General features: G+C 42.7%; 2 long non-coding RNA genes across 2 annotated transcripts; both read left to right on the forward strand.

Annotated features, from left to right (window-relative positions):
* Positions 1-4,804: 4,804 nt before the first annotated feature.
* Positions 4,805-6,423, forward strand: LOC123087605 (uncharacterized). Its single transcript, XR_006441449.1, has 3 exons — positions 4,805-5,156; positions 5,253-5,368; positions 6,072-6,423. It is a non-coding gene; the product is annotated as an uncharacterized lncRNA (long non-coding RNA).
* Positions 6,424-6,428: 5 nt separating this feature from the next.
* Positions 6,429-9,115, forward strand: LOC123087604 (uncharacterized). Its single transcript, XR_006441448.1, has 2 exons — positions 6,429-7,191; positions 8,785-9,115. It is a non-coding gene; the product is annotated as an uncharacterized lncRNA (long non-coding RNA).
* The last annotated feature ends 12,160 nt before the right edge of the window (positions 9,116-21,275 follow it).

Genomic DNA, 21,275 nt, shown 5'->3' on the forward strand with positions numbered 1-21,275 from the left:
AACCTGACCAAGCAATCTTCGCAAAAAGAAAAGGACAAACCTAGCTGAGCAAAGGCAGACTCCGGTGTTCGTCATGTGGGAGTTAGTGGTGTTCGCCTATGAAAAGGGGACCGATCAGTATATATGCACGATGAAAGGGCATCAGGAAATGGGAGCGGAGCCAGATCGATTGACGGAGATCTCCCTGCTATATTACTCGTGATGGATCAAGTCCATCACCTAGGGTTTGTGTCATGTTGCATGGCAACCGTTAATTAATGAGTAACCTCTTCAATTAATCCCTGTCGTACATCATCATCGGGTCTGGAGCCACCATGTCCTTCTGGCACAACCACTGGTGGCAAGGTGCGTTGCTCAAAAATCAGTTCCCCCACCTACACTCTCACAGCAGAGGTCAAAAGCTATTGCTCGTGAGGACACTAGCTGACCCAAGTGGATCACATGCATCAAGGATAACCCGACTACCCAGGTGCTCGCTGGATATGTGCATGTTTGGAATATCACTTCCCAAGTCAACCTCTCGCCAACGCAACCTAATGATATCATGTGGAAGTGGACGACTGATGGGCAATACTCGGCTCGAACTGCTTATCGGATGATTTTCCAGGGAAGGATCAAGACCAACCACAAAATACTCATCTGGTCTTATCGGACCCCTCCTAAATGCCAAATGCACACATGGATTGCCATCCAAGGGCGATGCAATACAACTGGCCAACTTGCGAAGAAGAACTAGCCTCATACACCGACCTGCAATATGTGCCATCAGCAACCGGAGACTGCCGTACACTTGTTTGCTCAATGCCAATACTCCAGATTGCTGTGGCAGATGATCCTTCAAAGGTTCAATGCCCAAATCACCCCGCCAAGTGCTGATGAGCCCTCCCTTGAAGACTGGTGGATCGACTCCGTCCGGGCTCTCTCCATATAGGAAAGAAAGAAGGTCAACTGCCTCGTCATTTGTGCCTGGTGGCACATATGGAAGGAGAGGAATGCCCGGATATTTAAGCACCGGGTGACCACGGTCACTGAGGTTTGCTCCTTGATCAGTGAGGAACGGCGATTGTGGTGCACTGGTGGTGCCTTGTGGGGGCGATGTGGATGCCTCTGGAGTCTGGACTAGGGGCAGCACATCCACGATTTAAACCTAGCCCTAGGCCTTTCTAATTCTTTTACTTGCCTAGCTGTACATATTTAGCCTCTAACGATTGTAACCCGGCGTCTCGGCCTCCTCTTAATGAAATGAAATCAGCACTAGCTGTTTTTTGTCAAAAAGAAAAATCCCTGCTGTACATGCCGGTGTAGTAGGGCGCTACACTACTCAGTCGATTCTTCTCACAAGAGGAGCGGCACTAGCCGGTCAGACTACCATGGCTTATATTGTGTATGCCGTTTTCTTGTTCTTTCAATTCCTGAAACTGGGAAGTCAGTAGGGAATATTGGGCTAGCTCTGCCTACCTGTTGCAATTCATTGGCTCTCATCCAAGATTCTATACTGACAAGATTTGGTGGGCCCATGCTGAGCCGAAGCGCAGGCTTTTCTCTCGGCTAGTTCTCAACAACAGGATCCTCACAACCGACCACCTGGCGGTGAGAGGTTGGCCGCATGACCTGGTTTGTTAGCTCTACCTTGTGGCCCTGGAGACTGCCACCCACTTTGTTTTGGAGTGCCCATTCACTTCGATGGTCCGCTTGTTGGTGATCTCCTAGATGGACGGCCATTTATCTTCAAAAATAGTGTCCAACTCACCCTTGGTGGATGCATGGTGGGAGGGATATTTGCAGCATCTGGATGCTGACCAAAGGAGCGCTTCAGCCTCTATCTAATACACATCATATGGAATGCCTGAAATGAGAGTAACCGCCGCATCTTCAATGACACGCATATATATGACATACATCGAGGTGGCTCATCCCACCTTTGAAGACATTAGGCAGAGGGACCAGAACGAGGAGTACTTCGCATGCACTGTTAGGGTGTGCTTTGTTCGGTTTTTGGCATGTACCCATTTCAAAATATGCCAATTTGTACGTATTTCCCTATTCTTAACTAGAACATAAAGGCGCGCGTTGTCGCACCTGCCTATCTTAAAGGTTATATTGTTGAGTCATGAGAAATTGCTTTGGGAGTAAATGAGAAAGAATCTAGGGTACGAAATACACATTGTGGAATATTCAAAAAGAACAATACACATTGTGGTGCATGCATCTTGAAGCTTGAAAGCTTGAAAGATAGTGCACATAGAGTCATGAATTGAGGCCCTGAAATGCATGGAATTACAAGTTATCTCTTTGTCACACACATAGGTTTGCACATACAGTCATGAATTGAGGCCCTGAAATACAGTCATGAATTGATAGTGCACATCTTCCTAACAAGAGCAGTGGGGGAAATATGGAAGAAAGGGGCTGCCTGTGCCGATGATCCCATTAGCATGACATAAACGGAAGGAATAATCAACAGACGAACTGGAAGGAGTAAAAGGGACAATCCAAACGATAATAATGCCGTCTAAGAGGCACACCAGCCGGTAGATGAGGAGATCAATTTTTTTTGTGGCAAGATGAAGAGATCCAATTTTTGGGGCATAAGAACATACCTGAGCGAGGATGCGGACGAGAGGAACCGAAGCGGAAGGTACGCGACAGCGCACTAGCGCTGAGCCTAATTGCGAAATCTGGGTATCGTGGGGGACTGGGGAGATCGGCTTAGGTTTTTCTCTTTCAAGGGCATGGAGTACGCACGCAACAGGTGGAAGAATCTCGTGCGGCCGTGCCTAGGCTACATGGGCTTTTGGTTGCTGATCGGCCCGTTGAACGAGGTGACCCCTGGCTCGGTTCGTGGAGCATCGGCCGACTGTGTGTGCTGAAGCGTCGCGCGACGCGGTGAAAATGACCTGCAGCGCTCGGTGGGACGACGGATCGATCTGTTTAGTAATGAAAAGAATGCGCTCCTGCCCCCCCCCACTCCCCCCCCCCCCCCCCCCCCCCCCCCCCCCGCCCCCCACCCCACCCACACACCCACACATGATCCATTGACGTTGTTTTTTTCCCAAGAGTTTTGTGGTCTCTTTTTTTGCGGAAAAACTTCCAATCTATTTATCTTCAATCATGGCAGTACAACGAACACCAGAAATAAAAATTACATTCAGATCCGTAGACCACCTAGCGACGACTACAAGCACCGAAGCAAGCCGAAGGCGCGCCGCCGTCATCGCCTCTCCATCGCCGGAGCCGGGCACAACTAGTTGTAGTAGATAGTCGGGAAGTCGTCGTGCTAAGGCCCTATAGGACCAGCACCCCAGAACAACAACCGCCGTTGATGAAAAATAACGTATATCGGAAGGATCCAAACCGAAGACACAGGAATATAGACGAACAACGAAGAGATCCGAGCAAATCCACCAATGATAGATCTGCCGTAGACACACCTCCACACGCCCACCAACGATGCTAGACGCACCGCCGGAACGGGAGCTAGGCGGGGAGACCTTTATTCCATCTTCAGGGAGTCACCGTCGTCTCGCCTTCCTGATTAGGACACAAACTCTAGCAAGATTGAAAAAAACGACTAAAAACGGAGCCCTCCCGCCGGCCCTTGTCAGGATCCACCGCGCCTCCATGGCCCTAGGGCCACCGGAGACGAGGCGGACCTGCGCCGGCGCCGACAAGAGGCACGAACCCTAACTTTCTTTCTTGGAGAAGGAGGAGGAGGCGAAGCCCGTGGTCTCTGTGCTAAGGGGTGCTCCAATGACAGTAATTGTGTAGTTTGGGTGTGAACATCTATCACTAATAGTATGTATATCATAGGCAGGGGTAGGCACGATAATGCGCTCTAGAGTCCGGGCTCTAGGTAGCCCTTTTTTTCTTCTTCTGAAGACTTCATTTTTTTACTTCACAAAAAATTCTGAAAAAAACTGTGCTTACACATATAGATGTATAGTTTGTACTTCATGAAAACACAAAAAAGATAAAATCGTGTATAAAATTGGACCTTTCTATTGTTGTTGTTCGGCCAGGATTTTGTTCTTTTGCATAGGCTACAAATCAACTTATTATCAATGGAACTTTACGGACATGTGAAGAAAACCTATATGTATCTGTGCAAAAAAAATATTTTTTCTGAAACTTACAAATCCCATTTTCGATGTTTTGGAAATATTGGTCTCCCTGGAGCCTGGTCTACAAAATGCCGCACTGGGCCAGGCAGATCTATCTAGCTAGTGGTGTGCTAGTCCGGCTGTGAGCGGTAGCCTACGGAAGACGAGATTGGTGTCCAACCATTCCTCAAAAAGAAAAAGATTGGTGTCCAACCAGAAGTGTCAATGCTACACTCTAATTGTCCTCGCAAACAAAAGAAGTGGTCTGTCCCAGTTGCCGTTGCAATTGGTAAGATATGTTTATGGTGTTCGTGTGATAGACACTTCTCCAGTAGCTAGCATACACATGTAGAAGTACCTAAGAGCATCTCCAACATATTTTGATCAATTTTATGGTATCTAACATATAAACGCTGCTGTGTTACCCGCCATTCTAGCGCACTTGCGCTCGCGAGGCCTTTTCCACCCCACGATCGATTTACTGTCGCTCGTTTTACCGTGTTGTCGGCTGGTCAACCGTCCGTCTCTTTTACACCCGCAGGCTTTGGCTGAGATTGCATGACCGGCGGGCTCGCTCATTTGTGGGGCCAAGAAGCAGTGGGCGGGTTGCGCGCCCACGGCGTCGGCGAGTGGCTGGGTCTGGGGTTGGGCAGATGAAAACCTAACGCACGCACGCACATGGCCTTCCCCCTCCCTCACTTTTACTCCCTCCTGGCCGCCGCCGCCGCTCCTCCTCTTCCTCCTCTCTCCCGTAGCAGATCCACCTCCCCTTCCTTTTATTCATCCTCCACGCGACCATCGACGATGCGTGGTTCTAGATCGGACGTCTCCATGGAGAGCAGGGATGAAGAAGCAGTACAGGCCTGCGGTGGGGCGACCCGAACCGAGGAGAACTCGGCGACAGGGAAAAGAAGCAGCAGTGGCAGCGCTTGTCTCGGTGGGGGTGGAGCTGCTCGGAAGATGGAAGGGGACTGTCGACTTGCGGGACGAGCAGGCCGGCCCTTGTTCGCCCTAGAGACACTTCCGACGCCGCAAGCCAGGGCAGCTCGACCACAGGTGAGCAGGTCTCTTTCCTTTCTCTTTTCCCGTCTCTCTCTCTCTCTCTCTCTCTCTCTCTCTCTCTTTCTTTTTTCCTCACTTTCTACTCCGAAGAAGCCCGCAGGAGCAGTAAACCATGGAGGATTTGGAGGCTGCTCACGTTTGTAACAGTAAACCATGGAGAATATGGGGGATGCACGACCTTAGAGCAGCAAACCATGTCAGGCAAGGTAAAAGCAACACACAGTCATACTGCTCAAACCATGGATGTTTGGGAATTTTTTCTTAAGATCTATATGATTTTTGTCTGAATAGTTAAAGTATTTCTTTGGACTACTTTGATTCTCTGAAAAAATTGTGAGAAGTAAGATGGTTGGCTTCTCATGTAGAACTCAATTTACAGTTACTATCATTTTTTTAATTGCCACTGTTTTCCCTTTTCAATTTATAACAAGATATGTGCTTTTATCAGGTTTACACAAAAAAGATTCAGGAAATCTAGATTGGGGGAGCAACAAAAAGCTTCAGATGTGTAAACTAATATATAAGTTCCATAACTTTTTTGTGTTTGCAGCATAGTCTAGAAATTTAGTGTAGAGAAACTAAAATAGTTCAAGATAAAAAGGTTGTTGTACAAAAGGAATTGTTTGTCCCCGTTTATCTTGTCATTTTGTTACAAATGAAAACATAGTCGGGAAAAATCATGGAACGGTTTCTGTCATGAAGCATGAGAATGATAGTACCTGAAATTGCGAGAGCTGGCCTTCTATCTTTTTTTACAAGTACTCTGTTTTTCGTAGCTAATAATGATGGTTGCAGCTTATAATTACTGAACTATCCGGCGTGGTGTGGGCATGTTGTAATTACATCCTTCGATATTTCTGTGCAATATTTGGTTCATTTGGTATTCATAAATTTATTTATGTCCAATAGGAAGGAAGATGCATGAAGTTCCTGTTTTCTTGGGTGACCTCAGTTTCCTAATGATATCTTCATAGCATACAGATGGTTGCCAATTAGCTTATATCAGTTTCCTAATAATATCTTCATAGCATACTTTTTTGGGATAATGGTGACCAAAACGCCCCGGTTTCTCTAATTTGTAGGAATGAAAATCTTGAATTGCTTTTGATGGATTTCTCACTCATCAAAATAAAGCCACCAGCCTTCACATAGAGGTTGATTAATCACTTTGGCCAGTCGTTCTGTTTTTCTATGTTGCGGAATAGGAATGTCGTATGATCATTTATTTCCTCTGCGTCATTTTAAGTTCTACATCTTATCTCTTATTATAAATCATCAATATCATACGTCTATTACTCTTCCTGATTCTACATATTGTTTTCAGTCATAGATTTAGAGTGTTTTTTTTTCATGTTCTTGCAAAGCAGATGTGTTTAAAAAACTATAGCTATTTTACTGCTTTTCGGATGCTATGAAATGCTTATACTAAATTTCACAAATATGTTCATGTCTTTCTATATTTATACAATGTATGTTGTGTTGCTCAATGCTCGCTACCTCTGGTATTAATCTCTCTTGCATTCCTTTACTAATACCATTATCTTGTGCTTCTAAATACCACAATCTGATCAAAGCCTTACGCCTCTGCAAAATGGCGAGGTCTTCATGGCACTAAAATCTGGTATTTACCTCCATTTTCTGCCGTCAACTGAACTTTTCGAATTCTATTTTAAGTCCACAAGAGGGCAAAATCATTGCTCTTTCCCAGATTATCTAAATCAGATGAGCGGGTTCCAAACTCCAAGTGCCATTTGCCGTTTTTGTGTTTTGATTTTTACTTGAGTGCCTTTGGACCGATGGTAGTATGGAGAGGTGACATTAGCACGGTTGATGGTTGCTTCTCTCTTGTAGAGTACATCTCCTTCTTCTATATTCCAATATATCAATAAAACAAGAGATCTATAATATCATTGTTTATGGAGTTCACAGATTATTGAAGATTTTTGCTGCCATGGAATTGTGAGTTTGTGACTATACATTCTTGTGTCTTGAAGATGTATTGTCTCTGTATGTGAATGTCAATATCCAGGTATGTAAGCAAGTCCTAACTTTTAATCACATATTTATCTATGAAATGCATGCAAGCAAATCACATCTTACAGACAAATGCCCCCTTATAGGTAAATGTGATGATTCATAAATTAACCGGTTGGAGATATGTAGATAGTCAGGTGTACTGATAACTGGAGTTTAGTGCTCAAAATCCTTCTACCTTTTCTACTGACTGTATTTTCTTGACGTCTTTAAGAGAAGAATGCGTACTATTAGTCATTCTCTATCATGTATAATAGTACAATACTGGAGATGTGAATGGATAATGTTCATTTAGTATAGTATTAGTAGATGATGTTTTTTTTCTTCAGTCAACTCGTGTATTTCCTGATATGTTCAGTCTATTCCCAAATTAGTTTGTAAAGTAGCCTTAACAATTATACAGTCTCTTTGTGTATTAGTACTCTGTTTTCTTTGGTTTTTGGTCAGCTGGAAGAATCAGTTTGTCATAACATGTGAATATGATTTTATTTACTTACGCTGTTGCTTTTATCAGTTAGCAAAGATGTTTGTCAAATGTAGTAAGTTAGGCATCACAGTGAAGCTTAACAAAGGGACTTCTGGTGAGGCCTACAAGGCTGGAAGCACTGTATGTAAGGTGGTACCCTCTGATGGATATTCATTTGTCAACTAATACATGACCACACTAGAGAAGCACACGCCGCACACACACAAGGATCCTATCAGGTTCTAAATATGTACGTGGATGTGGATGATCTTTAAATACTTGGATGATTATTCCACATAAACAAAGTCATATTGTCATTTTTAACACAAGAACAAAGCAGTGTCCCATGACACAAATAGCTACTGCATGTGTTGAGTAGAAAATTCATTCATTAGTTATGGGGCATCAAGAAGAGCAAACACCAATGCGGTGAGACATACCTGTTCCATATAAACATGCGGAAAGTTGTAAATCCTTTCACCTTGGCGAGGCACTGTGATTAACGGCCTAGCCCAAGCATGCCATAGCTCCTTGTATAATGCGTCGCTAGAACTCCCTGCACAAAGGATTCATTATGTGAACTAACATGGCAAGTTTACTTTGTAGCATGGTAAATTTAGTTTTATAGCATTTTAACCTGACATATCGATATCTTATTGATCTTCAAAGGTATCTAAAAGTTGTGTTCTCTGCAAACAGATGGGTGATGTTAGTCAATAGAATACCTAAGATGTCAGTTTTGTTGCCAAATATTGTAATCCCAGATTTACAGAGTTCTAGAATAGAAGATGATCTGGTGGTTACCTCTCTATTATTTACTCGAATGACTGTACTTATATCTTACGTTCAAACTTTACCCGATCTTGGTTTAGTTTCCATCTCCAATCAGATTAATGGTTTGCAGACCAAAGCCAATGTTTTATGGAGTTCTTATTCCTAATTTAGTTATACATTTCATTTGTAGTTTCTTGGTAGATAATAAGCAGTGGCAGATGAACCAATAAGTTATCTGTGCCCATGCTTTATTGTAAGCGTTAAATTTGCTCTCTGGTATTACTTTCAATGTGTTATCCATACCCATGCTTTTTGCGGTTAATTATCATGTCTTATCAACTTATGCAGAGTCCATGATATCATACAGTTTGAAGTCAAAAAATTCATGATATGGGTGATATGGAAAAGTCATTGCCTTCTTTGCTGGAACATTCCCTGATTGCCTGGACTTCTTGGGTCAATCGCTGGACGCCACCCCCGTCTCCTGGACGTCATGACGCCGCCGATTTCCTTGACGCCGCGTGCCACCGATCTTCTATAACTCAATTTCTCCAATTTCTCTCGGCTGTGAGCTCATATATATTTTTGAGCTGTGAACTTATTATGTAAACTCAACACTTTGTTTTGTGACAAGTGAACTCATTTCATATTCATCTATCAATCATGGTTGAAGTGTCTATATGTCTCTCCCTTGCCAATGTACTAAAATTTGAGGTCTACATACTTTTTTCTAGCCACAATTCCATTTCTTGTCTCTGAATAAGCTACAATAAATGCAAAAGAAGATATTGCAGCAAGTAGCTTATAGATTGAAATTTGCCGCATTATTTATTTGTCGTATTGTTGCTCAGTTGATTCTGGACGTGAAATTAAATATGACATGCTATTCTTGATGTAATTGCGAAATTGCATCCAACATCAAGTAAAGATTACAGCAAACATCACTTACAGGTTGCTTGCATTCAACATCTTCAGAACTTCACACGCATCCATCTCCTCCTCCAGCTGCTGCTGCCATCACGCCACTGGTGCTGATGTTCAGCGCCACCCACTTCTCCAGCATGTCGCGGAGCGAGCTGCGCCAACTTACGCAGGGGAGGGCGAGCTGTGTTGTCGCGCGCAGGCCTGGGCGAGCACCCGCAATGAGCTGTGCTGGCACGCGCAAGCATCCGCAAGGCGAGGGCAAGCACCCACAGAGCGCAAGCATCCGCCACGCGAGCGCGAGCTGCGCCGGCGCGTGCAGACATGGACGAGCGCCGGTGGAGAGCTGCAGTGACGAGGGTGAGTTGCAGCGGCGCGCGCAGCCATGGGCGAGCACCGGCGGCGACCTGCAGTTACTCGCTCAGGCGTGGGAAGCTAGGGCGGCGAGTTAGGGTACCTCGCGCAGGCATCAGCGACGTACGCCGGCGAGCAACCATGGCGACCAGAACAAGCTAGCCACAGAGCAATTGGATAACCACAAACACATTGGATAAGGTAGAAAGAGGTAAGGGTACTTTGGTCCTTTCAGGTGACAGGAAATTGAAATGAAAAAAGAAAAAGTAATGGAAAAAGAAAAATGGCATGGTAATCAAAATGCAAAGGAGCTAGATGGCATTTTTACCAGGCCAATTTTGAGAGTGGCAGTTCTGCGAAGTCCAATATCGGAAGTGGCAAATAACCGCTTTTTCATGTAAAAAAGCTATCATGAACTGATCTCATGTCTTTCTTATAACGCCGTGTAAGAACATCATATCTAAATATCTATTTTCTAAGGGAAAAGTTGGTACTCAACTGACCGATTTTTCCCTAACATCCGTCACGTTCAACGTCTACTGTGCGTCTTCATGGGCCCGCGCACCGCATCTTTTCTTTCATCCTTACCTCCACTGAAACGCTATCCACACATACAAGCAGTCTGTTGCGAACCCACTAGGCGACCATGGTAGGGTGACCAAGTCGGCTGGGCCCGAGCGGTCGCTGTCGAAGCTACCCAGGTGACGAAAGGAAGAGCCACGCCTCCTTCGCCGCGGCGCGATCCCGGCCAGAGGACCCCGTCGCCGGCGGCGAAGCGGGTTCAGGGACAGCGTCACGACACCGACGGGTCGGCCTCGCGCTTCCGCCGCCCATGCCCGCCAGGCCATGCGGCGCATGCCGGCGAGTTTCAACAACTATGAAGATGTAGAACGGCGATGGCGATGACGACGTTGTTGCTGCGACATCCTTTCATTGTAAAAAAAATAAAAAATTGCAACATCATCCATGTTGCAAAAGTTCTTTCCGCAACATCATCTTTGTTGCAAAAAGGTGAAGCTGAAAAAAAGAATTTTGCTAAACAACCTCTGTTACAAATGTTTCTGTAGCATGAGTTCTGTTTCAAAGGCTTCTGCAACGTCACCTTTGTTGCAATGATGAGGACAGAGCTGGGTTGTTGGATAACATTAGATCTAAGGGCTGCCGAGGAGGCGGATCTTTTTAGCCCATTTTCTAATGCTTTACGGATTTTATGACCAGACTCTAAATATTCTTATATTCATGGCTTGAATACTTGGTTCACTTTTGGCCTTTGCGAAGGCACTGGTGCCCGTGCGACTGTGATGCATCATTGTTGTAATGGTGAATAGCATATGAAGCCTCCTAATTTGTAGCGCTGCAATTTGGAGCCTTTTTGAAGTGGAGCAGCTTTGTCTGGTTGGCCTTCAATTATTTGTGTGTTGCTTGTGATCCTACTAGCTTAGTGTGCTTTGGTTGTTTACTTGTTTCCTGTTTATATACCCTACATGCACTAAGCTGTTTATCTAGCACTAATGGTATTTATTTTATCACAGGTTGGAACTGCTATGTCAAATCCTTACCTTTCTTTTGCAGAGGAACTGAATGGTTTGGCTGGTCCACAACAGTCTCAGGTAATCTTGATTTTACATGGTGAATGTTCTCTGTTGCATCATGATCAACTTGTGCTTGTCAAATGGATCTCCTGAAACAAATTCCTCCTAATAAATTGTAAAAGTCCTAATGAAGAAAAATATGTTCATGTCATTCTAAAACGATGTATGTACTGGTTGGCTTTGTGATTCCTCTCAGATTGTGCTTTTTGGCGTTGTGATTCCTCTCAAATTGTGCTTTTCGTTCTTATGTAGCAATGCATCACTTCTCCAGGTGAAAAAATGATGGAAACAAAGGCTCTGTTTAAATTTGTTGTCCTTTTGCATCTTCCAGCCTTTATCATACATTCTTCTTATCCAATTATGAGTTTAAGTAGTTATACCTATCATTGTAAGCCTGTAGGAAGCAAATATTTTCATGTGAATTTTATTTCTCTGTGATGGTTTTAACAGAAACAAATCATAGCCACTGTTACATCATGTTATTTATCTTACCATGCCGTTCTATCTGTATACTCTGTTTACGTCTTTTTGACACTCCCAGTTTTGTTTTTCTATGGTATATATTTGACTCCTTTCCATGCCATTTGGCTTTGAATCTGTCCTCATGGTCATGTCTACTGGTATATAGTGCACTTGAAGCTATATATATTGTTATCTACAGACTGTTTATCATAAATTTTTGTTTTACCTTATGCTTGTCCTGGTGGTTTTCTTCCTGGGTGATTGTGTGCTCATATGCCATTGGTCAATATCCATCTTTATTGAGGATGCCCACTTTTCTTAGTTTCATACCGATTCTTAATAGTCTCGCAATGCCTGCTCGGGTTTGTTCTTTGGATGAATAGAGAATAATAAATGTATTGGGGGTTCCAATATCAAGTGTACCACCTGGTTATTTCTTACCCAACTAATACGCACTACTTGGTGATGAAGGAAAAACAGCTAGAAAAATAATTAATAAAGTGTGCCATCTGCTTATTGTTTTATACACAGTCGCTTGATTCTTTTTGTTCGTCTATAGGCCTCTGATCCTGTCTGCAGTGTGCGGCTAGGTTGTTCGTCCACCTAGGTCGTAGGTTCCTTCCTTCCTGCCGACGGCAGGTACAAGACTCGAGCGATGGTTAACGGCAATCACTATATAGACCATCAATCTATGCTAATATAGCCTGTCTTTTAAAGCCAATGTATGCTATTACCAAGTGATATGAATATTTTCTTTTAAGCACCAAGCTTTCATGTAATGGAATATAAGTATCTTTAAGTTGATTCTAAATCAATCTCATGCACATGCTTTGAATGCTTGGCTCGCTCTTGCTTTTGCCGCCATGGTCAAACGTGCAGCTATGACTCTGTCTAATGTTTATCACTTTAATATGTGCCCGAATAATATTAATGTACACTCTTTCAATACATGGCTTGCTCTCGGCCTTTGCGCCATTGGCGCAACTGGTCATCTAGTACTTAAGAAAAACTAAGGGACAGCATGGCATGTTTAAATAGCGCAGTGATGCGGTGTGCCTGTGAAAGGGTTAACGAGATTGCCATCGTGTTTTGTATCCCATGTGTTTTGAACACTCCATAAAATGTGATGTACTTCCACTAAAAAAAGATGAATCCCTTGTGAAAAGAACGACCGTCCTTGATAGAAACTGTCATGAAACCATGTATAGTACTCATAGATCTATTGACATCGATCATATGCTTACGGGAGGAAGATGATGCTCACTAATAGTACTAGTTTATTGAAATTCCAAAACTAATTGAAAATACATATCACCTTTATAAGAGCACCACACGTTGGTTAATAATATTATAAATGTGTAACAAAATCTTGACACATCAAGATGTAAGTTGCAATCCAAATGTCTACCTCTCAGCATGTTTGTTTTCTTAAACTGTGGAAGTTGCAATCTATAGAATTTTACCTTATCCAAAACCGAATTTCTAAATTGGCACAAACAATTCTCTTGCGAACATGTACTAATTTCTAACCGTATAAAAAGTGCCACTTGAGTGAGATACATTTTATCCCAGCCATCCAAATACCATTAGTCTATTTCCTAAATACTCACTCCGTCCCATAATGTAAGACGTTTTTTGACACTAAAGTGGTGTCAAAAAACATGTTAGACTATGGGACGGAGGAAGTACCAATTAATGTATAATCATCTAATCACACCCCGGACCACCTGATATCCCCTCACCAATCGTAGTCAACATGCCTACCCCACATCTTCTTGGAAGCGCCGCGTGCACCGACCTTGTGCAACGAAGTGTACGCGGTTCTCCAGCCTCTCCATGCATTAACGTAGTCCACCGTTCCCCACCATTCACGCTCACCAGCGAAAAGTGTCCCACCTCACTCCCCTCAACGACCGGCATAAAACAACGACTTCCGGTCCGAGCGCCTGACCTAGGTTGTTGTTGCCGCTCCCCAATGGCCCCGCTCCACCACTCAGATGCTCATGGTCATGGTTGAAATCTTCTTCCAACGTTGCCAGTAAGCCTCCTTCATAAAATAAAGCTTCAACCCATTATTGCTCTGAGTGATCAATTATTCTTCAGAAATCTCCATGTTGGCAGCTTATTGATGGTTTTGAGTTAGTGTCAATTTATATTCATTCTCATTTTCTATCATAATCCTCAAAGCAAATGTAAGTTTTAGCCACCACCTTCATTAGCTCGCATCTGAGACTTGACATTGCAAATGCCTAATCATGTGTTGTAAAAAGATCAACATTTTAACTTTAGTGTCATTTTTTCAATGAGAAAGCATGTATGTTCCAAATAGTGTTCTATGAATGAGATCGTCGTCTTTTTGCAGCATGTATGTTCACACGGTTCATGTTCCAAACAGTGTTTTATGAATGACATTGATTCATCTATGATCATTTGGTCTGAGAATTTTATTTAGGAACTTCTATTTTTAATAATTCATTGTCTGACTATCATGGTTATTTGACATGGTGCATGCTTCTACCCATATGTTTGGATAAGCACATGTCTCGTTGGAGCTTAAATATGACATATGTATTTGAAAAGAAAAGGGAAATAGAACACATCAATGATATCTGAAGTGCAACTACTAACTTGAAATTCAACACATCAATTCACTTATGTATGCTTTTTTATTCTCAAACAAGAAAATTTTGGTATGCATGAAAGTTACTTTGCTAGATTTTTGATACAATATTAAGCGACCAAGTATTACCAACAAAAGTGCCTTCTAGAATCCGTGAGTATGTAGGACATGTTTTAATACTCCATGTAAAAAAAGTCACTTCTATCAACAAAAAGGAGAATGTTCTTACATTTCATTGTTCAGCATGTACACGCATATTGCTCTAGATAAGGGTTTCATAAGTAACCCGCAAAAAAAACTATAATTGGAAGGTAGAGCACCATAAAAACTTTGTTCGTTTCATTTAGATTCTCTATATAGGCCTTCTAATTAATGACCCGAGGGCTTTGAAGTTAGTATACGTAAATATAGATATATACTATTTCCAGATATATGAATACATATCCTCACTAGTCTCAGGACAGGTTGCATGTGAAATATCATGAAATGTTATATAAAGCTTCTCCTGCTTCATGTTTAAATATATTTTGTAATGCCTCAGTGTGATGGATGTTTGAGAAATGGCATAAAGCTATCAAATTTTAATTAGATCCTATCATGCTCAGTTACCTATTGGACTGAAATTTTGAACTTTTGTGTGTCAGCTTTACCATTTCTCAATTATGGAACCTGCATAACTTTTGTTATAATTTCCCTCATTTTCAACTGATTTGTTCTTCCAAAATTGTTATTTTACACATATGAGTTTGATTTAATAAGTTATTATTTTAATAAGTTTCTTAACACATAACGGTCTGCAATGTATATATGCAGAATTGGTTAACTGACTGACTTTTTTATTTTTTATTTTCCCTTACATGCATTCCCTGTTCAAGAATTCATCCGATTAACCAGTTAACTTGCCGATTAATCCCTACTCATAGGGTCCCCGAGTAGCTGATTACCCAATAAATCGTCCGATGAATTGATTAAATGGCCGATTAACTTGCCGATTAGCCTATTAATCCCCTACTCACCAGCCGACCGAGCAGCTACCAGTTAACGATTTCCTCAACAATGCATGCATTCACTTGATGAACTTCTATATGCATCTTTGCTTCGTCGGAGTGCATCTATCAGATTTTTAGTTTGCCAAACAATAAACTCTAGAGAACACCAATTCATAAAAGATACACACAATGATTAACCAACTTCATATTATAGTATCAACGATGAATTATAATTGTATTATATCATATTTTATTTTTACATCAATTCCGTATTAACTTATGCACAATAAGATTGATAGTACCTCCGTCCGGGATTTTTAGTCCGGCGAGCAGCGTAGGGGCGTCCGGTTTTAAGAGGCCGCATGCAAAGCGTTCATCCTTTCCTATTTGCTCATCCACAAGGTAGTTAATGCCATTGAAAAGCTAGCCGGTACAAAGCTGCATGCAGCCAATGCAAGTGTTGTGTTTATCGAGCTGTCTAGCTTTATTAACGAGAGGAGGAGGAGGTAGTACTGCTCTGCATGCATGCGTGTTAGGCAAAATCGAAGCATTCGCATGCATGCAGTAACTGCACGCGAAGCTCGTTTGCCGCTGCCCTTCTGAAAAATCTGGCGCAGTTACCCAACCCACCCCAACATTTTCTGTCTTGGTCCATGCGCCTTGGTCGGGGGGACTTGAAAACCCGGATGGAGGTAGTAGAAAACTACTTTCACATGTGTGATCACTAGTGTATTGAAAAGTCAAATTAAAATAAATATTTATACTAAACTTTTATATTTATATATAACTCATTTATATATATAATTCATAATTAATATAATTTTAATAATTTTACATGATAGTTAATCAAATAACAATGCTGCTAAATAGTAATACTAGTGTTATTTACGTTATAATTGTATCTCTATGGTTGAGAAATATGCATGCACACCATGTTGGATTTAAACCCTGTTTATAATAAGAGTTATATTGGTTTTTAGCATTTTATATGGTGTACCTATACAAATATATTTAAACTAAATCTCCATCAATGTGAGAAAATAATAAACCAACAATAACACATGCCTCATTGGATTAATTTGTTATACGCTTATTCCTATATATGCATTCTTAAAAATTCTTGTAGATATCTCAAAGGTATATTTGTCATAAATATCTAATAGTTTCTTGTTCTAGAATATAAAAAATAATTACAAGGAGCTTGAGGTGTAAACTTACTTTGTTAAACTGAGTTTATTATTTTTAGATATTTACTAGGCCCTTGGATGCAATAACAATTGACTAATCATGTAGTGATTAATACTCCCTCCCGTTCCTAAATATTTGTCTTTATGGATATTTCAACAAGTGACCACATACGGAGCAAAATGAGTGAATCTAGACTCTAAAATATGTCTACATACATCCGTATGTGTAGTCAATTTGAAATGCCTAGAAAGAAAAATATTTAGGAACGGAGGGAGTATAATTTTACATAATTAGTAAATGGACAAGGTCCTCCAACTTGTGGGCCTCAGATAGTCGTTTCTGTTAGCACGGTCCATCACTAATTTATATTGGTTATCAACTGACGGGCTTCAAACCTAGGGTTTTCATGCATGTCACTATGCATTAGCCAGTGGTGATATAAAGGGCATTAATGGGCACATCACCTGTTAGTGGCGATAGCGATACTGTTGGAACCCAAAAAAGCTCGGGTAACTATAGTGGTGGACATTGAAGAGCAAATGACGAGCCCTTCTATGGTCCATCAATGAGCGTGCTAGCCTTGCATAAAACAAAGGCGTAAGCGTCGTCCTAGGAGCAAATTATTACTCTTCTAAAAAAGGAGCAAATTATTACTCTTCTAAAAAAGGAGCAAATTATTACCAAACGGGCCATGTTTGGTGCCCTTTCTTAGCAAGATAAGTCATCAAAAAATTATTTACCACTCGAACAAATAGAAATTTATGTTCTAACAAAGAAAAAAAAAGGAACATATGCAGCACAATTTCTATTTCTACCATGAACTATTTGCACCATGAGGTACCATACTTAGACTCCGAAACAATAATATACTTGAGTCAATAATTTGAAATTTTTCTATAAGCACAAGGGAAACAACCTTTGCAAAGGCATGTGCTACCGTAATGACACACTATAATGTTTTTTTTATAAACTCGCCACTTTATTAATCAAGAATGTTCATAGGTACACGCCGTGGATCATGGGGAGTGCCCTGCCACACATGTCTACCTAAACTCAGATTACAAGCAAATTTGGCAAGATTGTGAGCCTCGAAATTATGGTATTGTGGCTCATGAACAAAAGAGCAAAAAACAAAACTACTACTATGGTTCATTATTTCATGTACTACTGCCGCATGAGAACCTCCCGTTCCCTTGTTTATATCATTCACCACTCCCAGGAAGTCGGACGCCACCTTTAAACTCTGCAGTAGTAAATCATCCGCCAGTGCCAACGCTTCCCTGCATGCGTATGTTTCCAGCATGGTTGGGTCAGTTACCCCTCGGTACAACATAGCCGAGGATCCAAGTTACCCCTCGGCACACTATAATGTTGGACACCTAAATTTGGTTGGACCCGCTTGTCCCAATGGGCCCGTGATGGCTGGCTTTCCTGGCCCAATTTTCATATGAAGCAGACCCATCAGCCTGGAAATTTTGGGCGGGACCAGTGCTCCAATGCATAACGTTGACCCATTCTGATCATAGCAAGAGTGATTACCGATCATCATTGTGTGGGCCAGTCTTATTAGGTATTGTAAGGGAGATTTCTCCCCCAAAAAAGGTGTTTTAAGGGAGAGTATCCTATGATACCATGTTATGGGTGTTTCCGTGAAATAACTTGCGATAGCACAACTAAAAAGGTTTTAGCATTAAAAAGAACTAGTACATCGAAACGACACACATCTACGGTCTCATAAAATTTCAAATATATCAAAACATAGTTAGATATAACAAGAACATATCGCGTCGTGAATAGTACATGGAAGCACTAAGAGGTCTATAACACCCTCGCCCCCCACCTCTCTCTCTCTAGCCGCACCCTTAAATTTTTTTCGTTGTTTGCAGGAGCTATGCTTTTTAATTAACTTACAGAAGGGGGATTCAACGTACTTTTTTTATTTGTTTATAATTTGATGAAAGGCAGTGGCGTTAATATGGAATTTTTTTTAGCATCAGTACAGACACAAGCGCTCATATACACGTGCATACACTCACCCCTATGAATACACGCACGCACACCCTACCCCTATGAGCACCTCCGAGAGACTGAGTCAGCATATCATCTTGAGATTTATGAAGTCACCGTAGGCGCCTCGTCGTCGACGGGAACGTCTCCTGTTGGAAATATGCCCTAGAGGCAATAATAAAAGGATTATTATTATATTTCCTTGTTCATGATAATTGTCTTTTATTCATGCTATAATTGTGTTATTCAGAAATCGTAATACATGTGTGAATACTTAGACACCAACATGTCCCTAGTAAGCCTCTAGTTGACTAGCTCGTTGATCAACAGATAGTCATGTTTTCCTGACTATGGATATTGGATGTCATTGATAACGAGATCACATCATTAGGAGAATGATGTGATGGACAAGACCCAATCCTAAACATAGCACAAGATCGTATAGTTCGTTTGCTAGAGTTTCCAATGTCAAGTATCTTTTCCTTAGACCATGAGATCGTGTAACTCCCGGATACCGTAGGAGTGCTTTGGGTGTACCAAACGTCACAACGTAACTGGGTGACTATAAAGGTATACTACGGGTATCTCCGAAAGTGTCTGTTGGGTTGACACGGATCAAGACTGGGATTTGTCACTCCGTATGACGGAGAGGTATCACTGGGCCCACTCGGTAATGCATCATCATAATGATCTCAAAGTGACCAAGTGTCTGGTCACGGGATCATGCATTACGGTACGAGTAAAGTGACTTGCCGGTAACGAGATTGAACGAGGTATTGGGATACCGACGATCGAATCTCGGGCAAGTAACATACCGATTGACGAAGGGAATTGTATACGGGGTTGCTTGAATCCTCGACATCGTGGTTCATCCGATGAGATCATCAAGGAGCATGTGGGAGCCAACATGGGTATCTAGATCCCGCTGTTGGTTATTGACCGGAGAGCCATCTCGGTCATGTCTACATGTCTCCCGAACCCGTAGGGTCTACACACTTAAGGTTCGGTCACGCTAGGGTTGTATAGATATGAATATGCAGTAACCCGAAAGTTGTTCGGAGTCCCGGATGAGATCCTGGACGTCACGAGGAGTTCCGGAATGGTCCGGAGGTGAAGAATTATATATAGGAAGTGCAGTTTCGGCCATCGGGAGAGTTTTGGGGTCACCGGTATTGTACCGGGACCACCGGAAGGGTCCCGGGGGTCCACCGGGTGGGGCCACCCATCCCAGAGGGCCCCATGGGCCAAAGTGAGGAGGGGAACCAGCCCATAGTGGGCTGGTGCGCCCCCCTAGGCCCACCCCATGCGCCTAGGGTTGGAACCCTAGGGGTGGGGGGGGGGCGCCCCACCTTGCCTTGGGGGCTACTCCACCCTTGGCCGCCGCCCCCCTAGGAGATCCCATCTCCTAGGGCCGGCGCCCCCCCTAGGGGAGCCTATATAAAGGGGGGGAGGGAGGGGGCATCCATACCTTGAGTCTTGGCACCTCTTTCTCCCCTGCTACACCTCTCTCTCTCGCAGTATACGGCGAAGCCCTGCTGCTGTGACGCCCTGCATCCACCACCACACCGTCGTGCTGCTGGATCTTCATCAACCTCTCCTTCCCCCTTGCTGGATCAAGAAGGAGGAGACGTCACGCTAACCGTACGTGTGTTGAACGCGGAGGTGCTGTCCGTTCGGCGCTAGGATCTCCGGTGATTTGGATCACGTCGAGTACGACTTCCTCATCCCCGTTCTTTGAACGCTTCCGCGCGTGATCTACAAAGGTATGTAGATGCAATCCAATCACTCGTTGATAGATGAACTCCTAGATGGATCTTGGTGAAACCGTAGGAAAATTTTGTTTTCTGCAACGTTCCCCAACAGTGGCATCATGAGCTAGGTCTATGCGTAGTTCTCTTGCACAAGTAGAACACAATTTGTTGTGGGCGTTGATGTTGTCAACTTTCTTGCCGCTACTAGTCTTATCTTGCCTCAACGGTATTGTGGGATGAAGCGGCCCGGACCAACCTTACACGTACGCTTACGTGAGACCGGTTCCACCGACTGACATGCACTAGTTGCATAAGGTGGCTGGCGGGTGTCTGTCTCTCCCACTTTAGTTGGAGCGGATTCGATGAAAAGGGTCATTATGAAGGGTAAATAGAAGTTGACAAATCACGTTGTGGCTTTCATGTAGGTAAGAAAACGTTCTTGCTAGAACCCTATTGCAGCCACATAAAACTTGCAACAACAATTAGAGGACGTCTAACTTGTTTTTGCAGCAAGTGTTCTGTGATGTGATATGGCCAAAGTTGTGATGAATGATGAATGATATATATGTGATGTATGAGATGTTCATGCTATTGTAATAGGAATCACGACTTGCATGTCGATGAGTATGACAACCGGCAGGAGCCATAGGAGTTGTCTTTATTTTTTGTATGACCTGCGTGTCATTGAGAAACGCCATGTAAATTACTTTACTTTATTGCTAAACGCGTTAGCCGTAGTAGTAGAAGTAATAGTTGGCGAGCAACTTCATGGAGACACGATGATGGAGATCATGATGATGGAGATCATGGTGTCATGCCGGTGACAAGATGATCATGGAGCCCCAAGATGGAGATCAAAGGAGCTATGTGATATTGGCCATATCATGTCACTATTATTATTTGATTGCATGTGATGTTTATCATGTTTCTGCATCTTGTTTACTTAGAACGACGG

This window comes from Triticum aestivum, chromosome 4A (assembly GCF_018294505.1).
Source record: "Triticum aestivum cultivar Chinese Spring chromosome 4A, IWGSC CS RefSeq v2.1, whole genome shotgun sequence".
Taxonomy (NCBI): domain Eukaryota; kingdom Viridiplantae; phylum Streptophyta; class Magnoliopsida; order Poales; family Poaceae; genus Triticum; species Triticum aestivum.